The 10,190-nt window shown below is 42.1% G+C and overlaps 1 pseudogene across 1 annotated transcript; it reads left to right on the top strand.

The window, feature by feature from the left end:
- The first annotated feature begins 620 nt into the window (after positions 1-620).
- LOC308247095 (ferritin light chain-like) lies at positions 621-1,145 on the top strand (annotated as a pseudogene). Its single transcript has one exon. The product of its transcript is annotated as a ferritin light chain-like (transcript).
- The last annotated feature ends 9,045 nt before the right edge of the window (positions 1,146-10,190 follow it).

The following is a 10,190-nucleotide window of genomic DNA, read 5'->3' as shown; positions in this document are numbered from 1 at the left end:
TACTCTCATCCCTTTTGCTTTTGCTTTAGGCCTTCCCCATGATACCAGGGGTACCCATGAGTGTCACTTAGCTGCAGTGGTAGCCTTCATTGCTAAAAAAAAAAAAAAAAAAAAAATTAAAAAAATTAAAAAAATTAAAAAAATTAAGGGATGGGGAGGGAGCAGGCAGATATTGTGTGTTCCTGACCCCAATCCAACAACCTTTCTGGCTTAATTCCTTTTTTCCTCTTCCTCTTCCAATCAGGTATGCTGCCTCTTTTTCATGTTCTGACAACACTGCAAAATGAGCTGATTTAACCCTAGCTAATTTGCCAGCCTAGTCTCTATGACAGAAACATAATTAAGTTTCATAGGCATATTAATTCCCCTCTCTTAATGTCCTCACCAGGTTGGGGCTTTGTGAATCATCTTCAAAAGACAATAGGAGAGAGTGCCCTAGGTGGTCCCAGATCTGTCTCTTGCTTCAACAGTGTTTGGACAGAACAGACCCAGGGACACCCCTTCTTCCAGCCTCTGGCCACTCTCCTGCATCTTACCCAGTCACCACCTTCAGAACCACCTCCAGAACCAGCCAACACACCGGGGTTTCTTTCTACCTTAACTCCTTATTGCCTTACACCATGAGCTCCCAAATTTGTCAGAATTATTCCACCGAGGTGGAGGCTGCAGTCAACCACCCAGCCAACCTGCAGCTGCAGGCCTCCCACACCTACCTCTCTCTGGGCTTCTATTTCGACGGAGATGATGTGGCTCTCGAGGACATGGGCCACCTCTTCCGAGAGTTGGAGGAGAAGAAGCACGAGGGCGCTGAGCATCTCTTAAAGTTGCAAAACAATCGCAGTGGCTGCATTCTCTTCCAGGATGTGCTGAAGGCTCCCAAGATGAATGGGGCAAAACTCAGGACCCCATGGAGGCCGCCCTGGCCTTGGAGAGGAACTTGAACCAGGCCCTTGTGCAGCTGCAGGCCCTGGGTTCTACCCGCACAGACCCTGATCTCTGTGACTTCCTGGAGAATCACTTCCTGGATAAGGAGGTGAAACTCATCAAGAAGATGGGCGACGCCTGACTTACCTCTGCAGGCTGCTGGCCCCCAGGCTGGGCTGGGTGAGTATCTCTTCCAAAGGCTCATCCTCAAGCACGACTAGGAGCCTTTGGAGCCCAGAGGCCTTTGAGATGCCCCTCTGCATCCCCTGGTGTCTGGCTTTTATCTGAGCCTCTTCCCAAAACTACTAGCCATTCTTTTAACCACCCTGAAGCCCTCTCCCATGCATTGGACCAAATGAAACAATAAAGCTTTTTGCAGAAAAAAAAAAAGACAATGGGAAAAAATAGTCAATATTAACATAATAACTTTGTATGGTAACAGATGGTTACTAGACTTATTATGGTAATCATATCATAAGGACTATATATGTCAAATCACTATGTGATACACCTGAAACTAGCATAATAGTGTATGTCAACTATACTTTAATTTTTAAACAGGTTTTTTTTTAAGTCTTTTATTGATTTTTTACAGAGAGGAAGGAAGAGTGATAGATAGTCAGAAACATCAATGAGAGAGAAACATCGACCAGCTGCCTCCTGCACACCTCCCACTGGGGATGTGCCCGCAACCAAGGTACATGCCCTTGACCAGAATCGAACCCGGGACCCTTGAGTCCGCAGGCAGACGCTCTATCCACTGAGCCAAACCGGCCAGGGCTATACTTTAATTTTTAAAAAGAGAGAGAGAATAGGGACATGTATAAAACAATGTTGTAAATGTAGCCTTCTAGCCTCCATCCTGGCCTGGGTCCTCACATGTCCCTCAAATTTATGCCAACGAATACATGAAGTGATGCACCAAAGTGTTAGCATTGGTCACTCCATGGGCATAGAACTGGAATGGGGTAGAGCCAAAGAGGGTATTATCTTTATTCTAGAACATCTTTTGAAATATTTTATAAAGGGAGGAAGGAAGGGAGGGAGGAAGAAAAATGAGGAAAACATACCTAAACCACAACACAAATTGTAAGCCTGAAACCTAGAGTATATCAGAAATAAATGTTTTAAGTAGTATAAATAAAAAGGCTATAAGCATAATATAGTAAAATCTGTAATTCTTTAAATCAGTAATGCTAGGTTTTTAAAAGATCTATAAATTCTATTTTCCCCCATAGCTGTTAAAAAATAAATAAAATTCTGAGTTATGGACTGATTGTGAGTATAAATTTTTAAAAGTCTCTGTTAGAACTGGGTGCTAGAATTTCTCATCTATACTGCTCATGTCTATACAAAGGGGAAAACAGTCTGAACCACAGACTGAATCTTATATTTTTTGTAGACTAAATGATTAACCATTTCACATCAGAGTCTATCTCAATCCAATCAACTGGATGGAAATTACTCACTATAATGGAAAAAAGTACTTAACTCAAAAGAGTTCATTCATTAATCATATATCAACACATCAGAAAGATAATCTTTCTTCTTAAGTTCCCAGGCTCTGCTTACTCATTCATTCCTTCAGCAGACACTTATTGACCTCTTACAATGAACCAGGCACTCTGTAGGCTACTAAGAAGAAAAACACACTCCTTAAAATAAAGGAAACTATAGATTAGAAGGGGGGAAATACAATATAAATAAATTAGCTCATGATCTAAACATTAACATAGGGCTCACTCTCTCTCTCTCTCACACACACACACACACACACACACACACACACACACACACACACACAAATGCAATGGGGGTAGGAAGCAAAAGGGAACAATTACATATCTATTCTAGCACAAGAGGAGAAATCTCCACAGAAGACGCTGACACCCGAGCCAGAACTTAAGGAATAGATTGGGGTTCATTGAAAAGTTTCCAATGAAAATCAAAGCCTGAAAATAGAAGAAGCCAAGTTCATGAAGACCTCTCTCTTTGGCCAGCATTCCCCAATGTGTTCATAGATCTTATTTAAGAAAAAGGGGGTGGGGGGAGAACCCTACGGTCAAAAGAAAGTTTAAGAAATGCTGGATCCTACAACCTTAAGGAGTTTTCTTTTTTTTAATATATTTTATTGATTTTTCACAGAGAGGAAGGGAGAGGGATAGAGAGTCAGAAACATCGATGAGAGAGAAACATCGATCAGCTGCCTCCCGCACACCTCCCACTGGGGATGTGCCCACAGCCAAGGTATGAAGCAGTTTTCTTTATAGCAGGACTTCTTAGAAACTACATCCTCAAAAGTTTTGCCAACCAAATACATGAGATGATACACCCAAGTGTTAACATTGGTTACTCCATGGGCTCATGAGTAACCAGAATGGAGTGAAGCCAATGAGCAAGGGGAATCTATAAAAAAGTGACATTGTATGCAGTGACTCCCAGGCCTAAGGAAAGCCCCCTTTTCTTTTCCTCTTTCTTGAATCTTTATTGTTGAGATTATTACAGATGTCCCTCTTTTTCCCCCCTCCTGGTTCCCACCCCACCCCTGGCCCTCTCCACCCTATTGTCTGTATCCATAGGTAATGCATACATGCATATAAAATCTTTGTCTAATCTCTTCCTGGCCCCCCTATACTCCTTTGCCTCTGAGAATTGTCAGTCTGTTCCATTTCCATGACCCTGATTCTATTCCATTCATCAATTTATTCTGTTCATCAGATTTTTTATTCATTTCATTTTTAGATTCAGTTGTTGATAGATATGTATTTGTTGCCACTTTGTTGTTCATATTTTTTATATTTTTCTTTTTCTTCTTCTTCCTCCTCTTAAAGAATACCCTTCAGCATTTCATATAATACTGGTTTGGTCATGATGAACTCCTTTAGCTTTTTCTTGTATGTGAAGCTCTTTGACCTTTAATTCTAAATGATAGCTTTGATGGGTAGAGTAATTTTGGTTGTAGGTTCTTGTTATTCATCACTTTGAATATTTCTTGCCACTCCCTTATAGCCTGCATAGATTCTGTTGAGAAATTAGCTGATAGTCGTATGGGCACCCCCTTGTAGGTAACTAACTGCTTTTCTCTTGCTGCTTTTAAGATTCTCTCTTTGTCTTTAGCCCTTGGCATTTTAATTATGATGTGTCTTGGTGTGGTCCTCTTTGGTTTCCTCTTGTTTGGGGTCCTCTGTGCTTCCTGGACTTGTAAGTCTATTTCTTTCACCAGGTAAGAGAAGTTTTCTGTCATTATTTCTTCAAATAGGTTTTCACTATCTTGTTCTCTTTCTTCTTCTGGCACTCCCATAATTCGGATGTTGGTATGCTTGAAGTTGTCCAGAGATGCCTTACACTATCTTCATATTTTTGGATTCTTTTTTCTTTTTGCTCTTCTGGTTGGGTGTTTTTTGCTTCCTCATATTTCAAATCATTTATTTGATATTTGGGATCCTCTAGTCTACTGTTGAATCCCTGTATATTATTCTTTATTTCAGTTAGTGTATGCTTAATTTCTGACTGGTCCTTTTCCATTTTTATTTTATTTATTTATTTATTTGTTTATTTATTTTGGCATTTTCACTAAGATCCTTGAAAGTCTCACTAAGTCCCTTGGAGGTTTCTAGAAGATTCTTAGGTAACCTTATAACTGTGGTTTTGAACTCTATATCTAGAAGTTTGCTTTCTTCCATTTCTTTCATTTGTGACATGTTTCTTTGTCTCCACATTTTGGCTGCTTCCCTGTGTTTGTTCCTATGTATTGGGTAGAGCTGCTAAGTCTCCTTGAGTTGGTAGAGTGGCCTTGTGTAGTAGGTGTCCTTGTGTAGTGCCTCAGCCTGCTCAATCACCTGAGGTGGACACTCTAGGTGAGCACAATCTTGTAGTAGCTGAGCCTTGATTGCTGTTGGTGTCGGAATTGACCTCCAGGCCAACTGGCTGTGAGGACCAGCTGTGACTACAGTGGGAGAGCTGCTGTGCAGGAGACACCCTTATGGAGTAGGACTTGCTTCAGTGGATCTTTGGTGCTCACTGAGTCTGCCCCTTGAGTGTGTCACTTATGGATGTGTAAAGTTGTAATCTAGTATGGTCTGACACTGACCACTGGGTACACTGGCTCTTGGGTCTCCAAGGAGGTGCAAAGTCAGCCACTGCCTGGGGCCACCTAGCAGGAGCTACAGAGAGATCTACAGATTCCTCCTCTTTGTATCGTGTTTGGAAGTGCCCAGACAAGGTCCAGGTGTGAAGCAAGGCGGGCTGGTGCTGGTGCTGGTTTTTGGGCCTTTTATTGATAGGTTTGGGGCTCCCTGACCCAGCTGCAACTTGTTTTACAGGTTTTAACCTGAGAAAGGACAGGCCATTCATATGCAAAAGCTGCTGCACACAGCTTGGGTAGGTTGTAAATTAGATGGGGTGAGGTCTCAGGGAATCACCAGGTGGAGCAAACAGAAATGGCTCCCCTGCAACCAGGGAGGTCCCAGCTCAACAATGACTGCTGCGAGCATCTCCTCTGGAAGAAAGCCACCCCCGAGTTCCTTCCCCGATGACAGACAGTCCAGTTTCTCTTCGTATGTGTCTGGATCCCCCAGAGCCTTGCCCTGGCATTGGAGCTCAGAAGAAGCGGGAGTTTGTAAGTTCAGTTTATGGTGCTGGCCTTTTAAGAGGAGCAGCTGGGTCACCAGCTGCCTCTGTGTAACTGAGCCCCAATCCCCACTGGTTTTTACAGCCCATAGTTCTTACTGCCCATAGGGACTTCTTTTCCCAGCTCTGGTTCCCTGTGCTGGATGTCTGGTGTGGGGCGGGGACCCCTTGCTCCTCCAGGTGCCCTCCACAGAGGCAATCTCCCTCCTGATTAAAAATGTGCCCCATGTGGGTGCCAGACCAGCCCATTCAGTGCCTCCACACCTTCTACCAGTCTCAGTGTGCTTTCTTCTTTACTTCTCTAGTTGTAGGACTTTCATTCATCCAGCTTTCCAGCGGTTCTGGATGATGGTTGTTCTGTATTTTAGTCGTAATTTTGATGTGACTGTGGGAGGCAATGAGTACAGGTGTTTGCCTACGCCACCATCTTCGTTCTCTCTGCCAGCATATTCTGGAAAGTCCCCTTTTCTTTATAGAACTTGAGGGTCTAACTTGTCCGTATTCACACTTTATTCGTGATCCGTACTCATGGATTTATTATCACATGTATCTTGGACTAAGATAAGAATAAGTGATTGTACGCTCCACCAATGAATGTTCAAATCCCTGTTGGAAAAAGCAGCAGACAAGTCTTAATGTTTATTATTATTGCTATCGACACTACAATCATTCTCATTCCAAAGGGTTGTTATTGTCTTACAGGATGAATTCCAGCAAGGCCATGCCAACATTTTTTTTATGTCAGTATAACAAGACTGGAAAACCCAGAGTGAGATGACTGAACAATACACATGCCCAGGGTCACTGATGATGCACTAGGCAACTACCAAACACTCTTCTTCTTTGTATAATAATCAACAAGTAGATTAATTATCAACTTTTCCTTTTAAACGCACTGCATGTATGTGAAATAGTAACTTTTTCTATTTGTGAAAAAAATACAATTTAAGTATAGTTTAAGGTGTAAAATATTTATAAAAAGGGAAGAAATGTAGATGGTCTAGATAACACAATAAAAGATGAATGACTCAGCGGGTCACTATTTCTGTGAACAGAACTTCAGAAACTACAGATAAAGAAAGACTTCAGTCCTGTTATATGACACTGTTTAAAGTATGTGCTACCTGTATAATAGGCTGGGAAGGACTGATTCAATGGATGAAGGGCAATTTAGATCTATAACTTACATTATAATGATGAATCTTATATTAATATTAAAGTTCTATCCATCATATAGGAAATGTCCCTACAGAGTTTTTAACATTTCCCTTGTGGCTGCCTTAATATGTAAATCACTGCTGTCCTGAGAGGCCAGTGCAGAATCTCTGGTTATAACTCTTTCTTCATTATATTTTTTTTCCATTTTATTTCTGTACCAAATGAGTCCTTTTTTTAGCTTTAGGGAAAAAAAAGTCACCCTTCCTACAGATTACCTGAGTGTGTAACACCCTCCAAAAACACTCTCGTTCAGCTGTTCCATATTGTTTCCTATTTCCCTTTATTTGTTTGTAGTAAAATTAGCAGCAATGAGAGGTCTGCTCTGTAGGCTTAGGAAACTTGGTTCGAGCTGTCAGTACCAGCAATAAATGCTCGCCAGCGTATATTTTGTAGCCTGTAAAATGTTGGATAATATAGCTCTGATTCTTTGGTCGGTGGCCACGGTCCTCAAATGTCACATCTCATCAAAATCACTTCAGCAACTGTTGTGCACAGGCCCGTCCACAGAGAGGGAGGGAGATGCAATTGGATCACGTGTGAGAGGAGTTAGAGTCTCTAGGTACTAATTTTACCACGTATTAAAAACAATGCTGCCCCAGGTCCTCAGGTGTGACCGAAATCTGGGGATCTCCTTGACCCTAATTACAAGATGCTCCAAGTTCAATAACTTTTCAGATTGGGGTGGAGGTGAGAGAAAGGAATAACAGGCCAAGAATTATTCACTAGGCTTGGTTCTCTCTTCAGTGCCAGAAAGAAAACCTAGAAGATAAACATGCATCTTCTACCAGACTTTCAATTATGCCCTCCTTCCTCCCAGCCTGCATCCCACTTCCTCTTCGCCCCACCCCACAATTAGTCTAGACTAGAAGGTGGTAAGAATAAAAGCAGCAGCGGTAGCAGCTACCAGTAACCGACATTTGGGATCAACTTCTGGGCTGATGACTCAGCCAGGCCTGCTGAGTATTTGCTCGGTGTTTTCTCCAAATGGAGAAACTGACTTAAGCCACTGAACAGAGCCCAGCGGACTCTGTGGCTGCCTTCACCCCATGGCTTTAATTTGTTCCAGAATGTGGGCAACCTACGTCGCTCGCTGGCACTCCAACTATCCTGCTCACATTTGGCCCCTCAGAAGGCTTCCAGGAGGAGAGCGTGTGTCCTCTGCTCGGCTCTATCCTGAGGAACAGGGTCAGCATGACCCAGGGCATCCTGAACTTCCTCTGAGAGTGTGGTTAGAGGAGAGGGGTGTGGGACCAAATGGCCTGGCCTCTTACATGGAGAGCACCCACTGCTAGCTATGGAAGAGAGATATTTCTTGGCAGATTTTTCATTTAAAAAACGTTATGAATTTTTAAATCTTACTCTTTCAAAATGAGCCATAAATGGGTCAAGTGATATAGAATAGTAAAATGGATGTGATATGAATTCTTTATAATTATGGAAATGGCAGCTTCCTTATTGGTTACATGAGTCACGTAATATGTAATTCCCTGCCTTGGGTTATTAATAATGGATACACAGTTATCAAATTGTTTTAATGAACACTTCTAAAATACTTTCTGTCACTGAAAGCAAATATTTTTATTGTAGACAGATATGCTGGTAGGACTAGCATAGGATGCTAGGATGTCCCATTATTACTATTTCTAATTTAGTGTAAATACTGTCCAAAAAAACTGACAGAGAACAATGAAGCTAATTACCAAAAGAATATATGCTTATATTTATAAGTATTCACAAGAGTCTTATTTTTACTATCTCCAAAATAAATAGTCCTTACTGATCTCCACACAGTTCATTATATAATGGAGGAAATTTTGGAGTGTTCCCAAGAGGAGACTATCAAGTGTCAGACAGAGAATGGCGAATCTGCCAACTTAATAGAAAAATAAACTTTCTTGCTCAAAAAACAATGAACCACCCTAGTCCAGGTCCCAGAACTCCTCCGACCTTAATAAACCCAGTGGGAAGACATGAGGCAAGTAGGTATCACCACAGCAAAACAAAGGATGTGAAACATTTTTTTTACAGGCCCAAATTAAAAAGGAGTTTAGGGCCATTTAGGGACCAAACCACCTGGTCTTGAAATTCTCAGGCTAGCACTTCATATCTGAGAACAACACTGGAAACAGGAGCCCCTCCAAATGCCAAAGAGGAACACCTGAGCCAGGGCTCTCACCTGCCAGGGGAGAAAGGGAATCTTACAGGCTCTCAAAGTTGGCACTGCTTTTGATGGATTTATAGAGCAATAGCTGGGAATTGTGCCCTCAGCTGCCCCTGGGGAAGGAAGATCTAGAATTTGTTTTGTTTTGTTTTGTTTTTACCACCAAAGCCCCACGTGAGCCACAAAAATATCACACAAGAACACCTGCTTGCAAAAACAAAGCCCAGATGGCATAGATGAAAGCACTGTCTGCTGGAATCACCAGTCGAGGATAGAGACCTCTTCAGCATCTGTAGAGAGAAACAGAGAAATGCCCACACCAACACAGAATGGTTAAGTGGTCCTTGGAATGCAACTCGGAACTTAGTTTTTCATCAGCTTGGGAAGTAGTTTTCGCTCGGAACAGAGAAATGGATTCAGGGAGAGAAGAGTCCAGATTCTCCCTTACTCTGTATCTATCCAGCTGTATTGGACACCTTTTTTATTGTCTTCCCAGTAGTATCACCCACCCCCAACTCTTTCACAGGTTTGCAATAGGATTTTCTGTTAGTGCAATGTGCCCCACTCCTGGCCACAGATGATTGGTTCAGAATAGGGAACCTTGTCTAGACTGGGCTAATCAGAATCCTTCCTGATATTTTGAATCTGAGATAAGGCCGTTTCTTGAAGGGGGAAGTGGGGAGCTGAAATTGAAGATGTAAACTCAGAAGGTACTAACAAATTGATAAAGAAGTGGAAAAATCAAGACGGCAGTCGGAGGGGACAATGAAACTGATGTACTGAAAGAAGAAGTGAGAATCCAGGAGAGTCTCAATGGTGATCTGAGTCCTAGACTCCAGATGTTCTATAGGTCCCAACCCCACTCATAAGGCATCCCAGTATCCTCATAATAAATTCCCCATTCTGCTTAAACACGTTAGAAATTCCAGTAACATGCAACCAAGGAGTTTGAGTAATATATCAGATAGAGGAGAGCCTGGTTTTGCAGCTGTGCCAATATAAAAGCCTGAGCTACAGAACATTTACAAGAATAGGAAACTGCTCAAGAAACAGGGAGGTCCAAAGTGAGCCCACAGTGATTTCTTTCCTATTCCATCTTTCACCATGCACTGCCTCGCCCAAGATTCTGGGGCTCCTTCTCCCTGGATATTTTTATCCAAGTTAGGTCAGGTTAAGATATACATTAAGGGAAGTTTTGAAGTGGTAACTCTAAACAAACAAATCAAACTGAAAAATATGGATACAGCCCTGGCCAGTG

This window comes from Plecotus auritus, assembly GCF_963455305.1.
Source record: "Plecotus auritus genome assembly, chromosome: 4".
Taxonomy (NCBI): domain Eukaryota; kingdom Metazoa; phylum Chordata; class Mammalia; order Chiroptera; family Vespertilionidae; genus Plecotus; species Plecotus auritus.
Note: the sequence above shows the minus strand (reverse complement) of the source record. Positions and strands in the feature narration are given on the sequence as shown.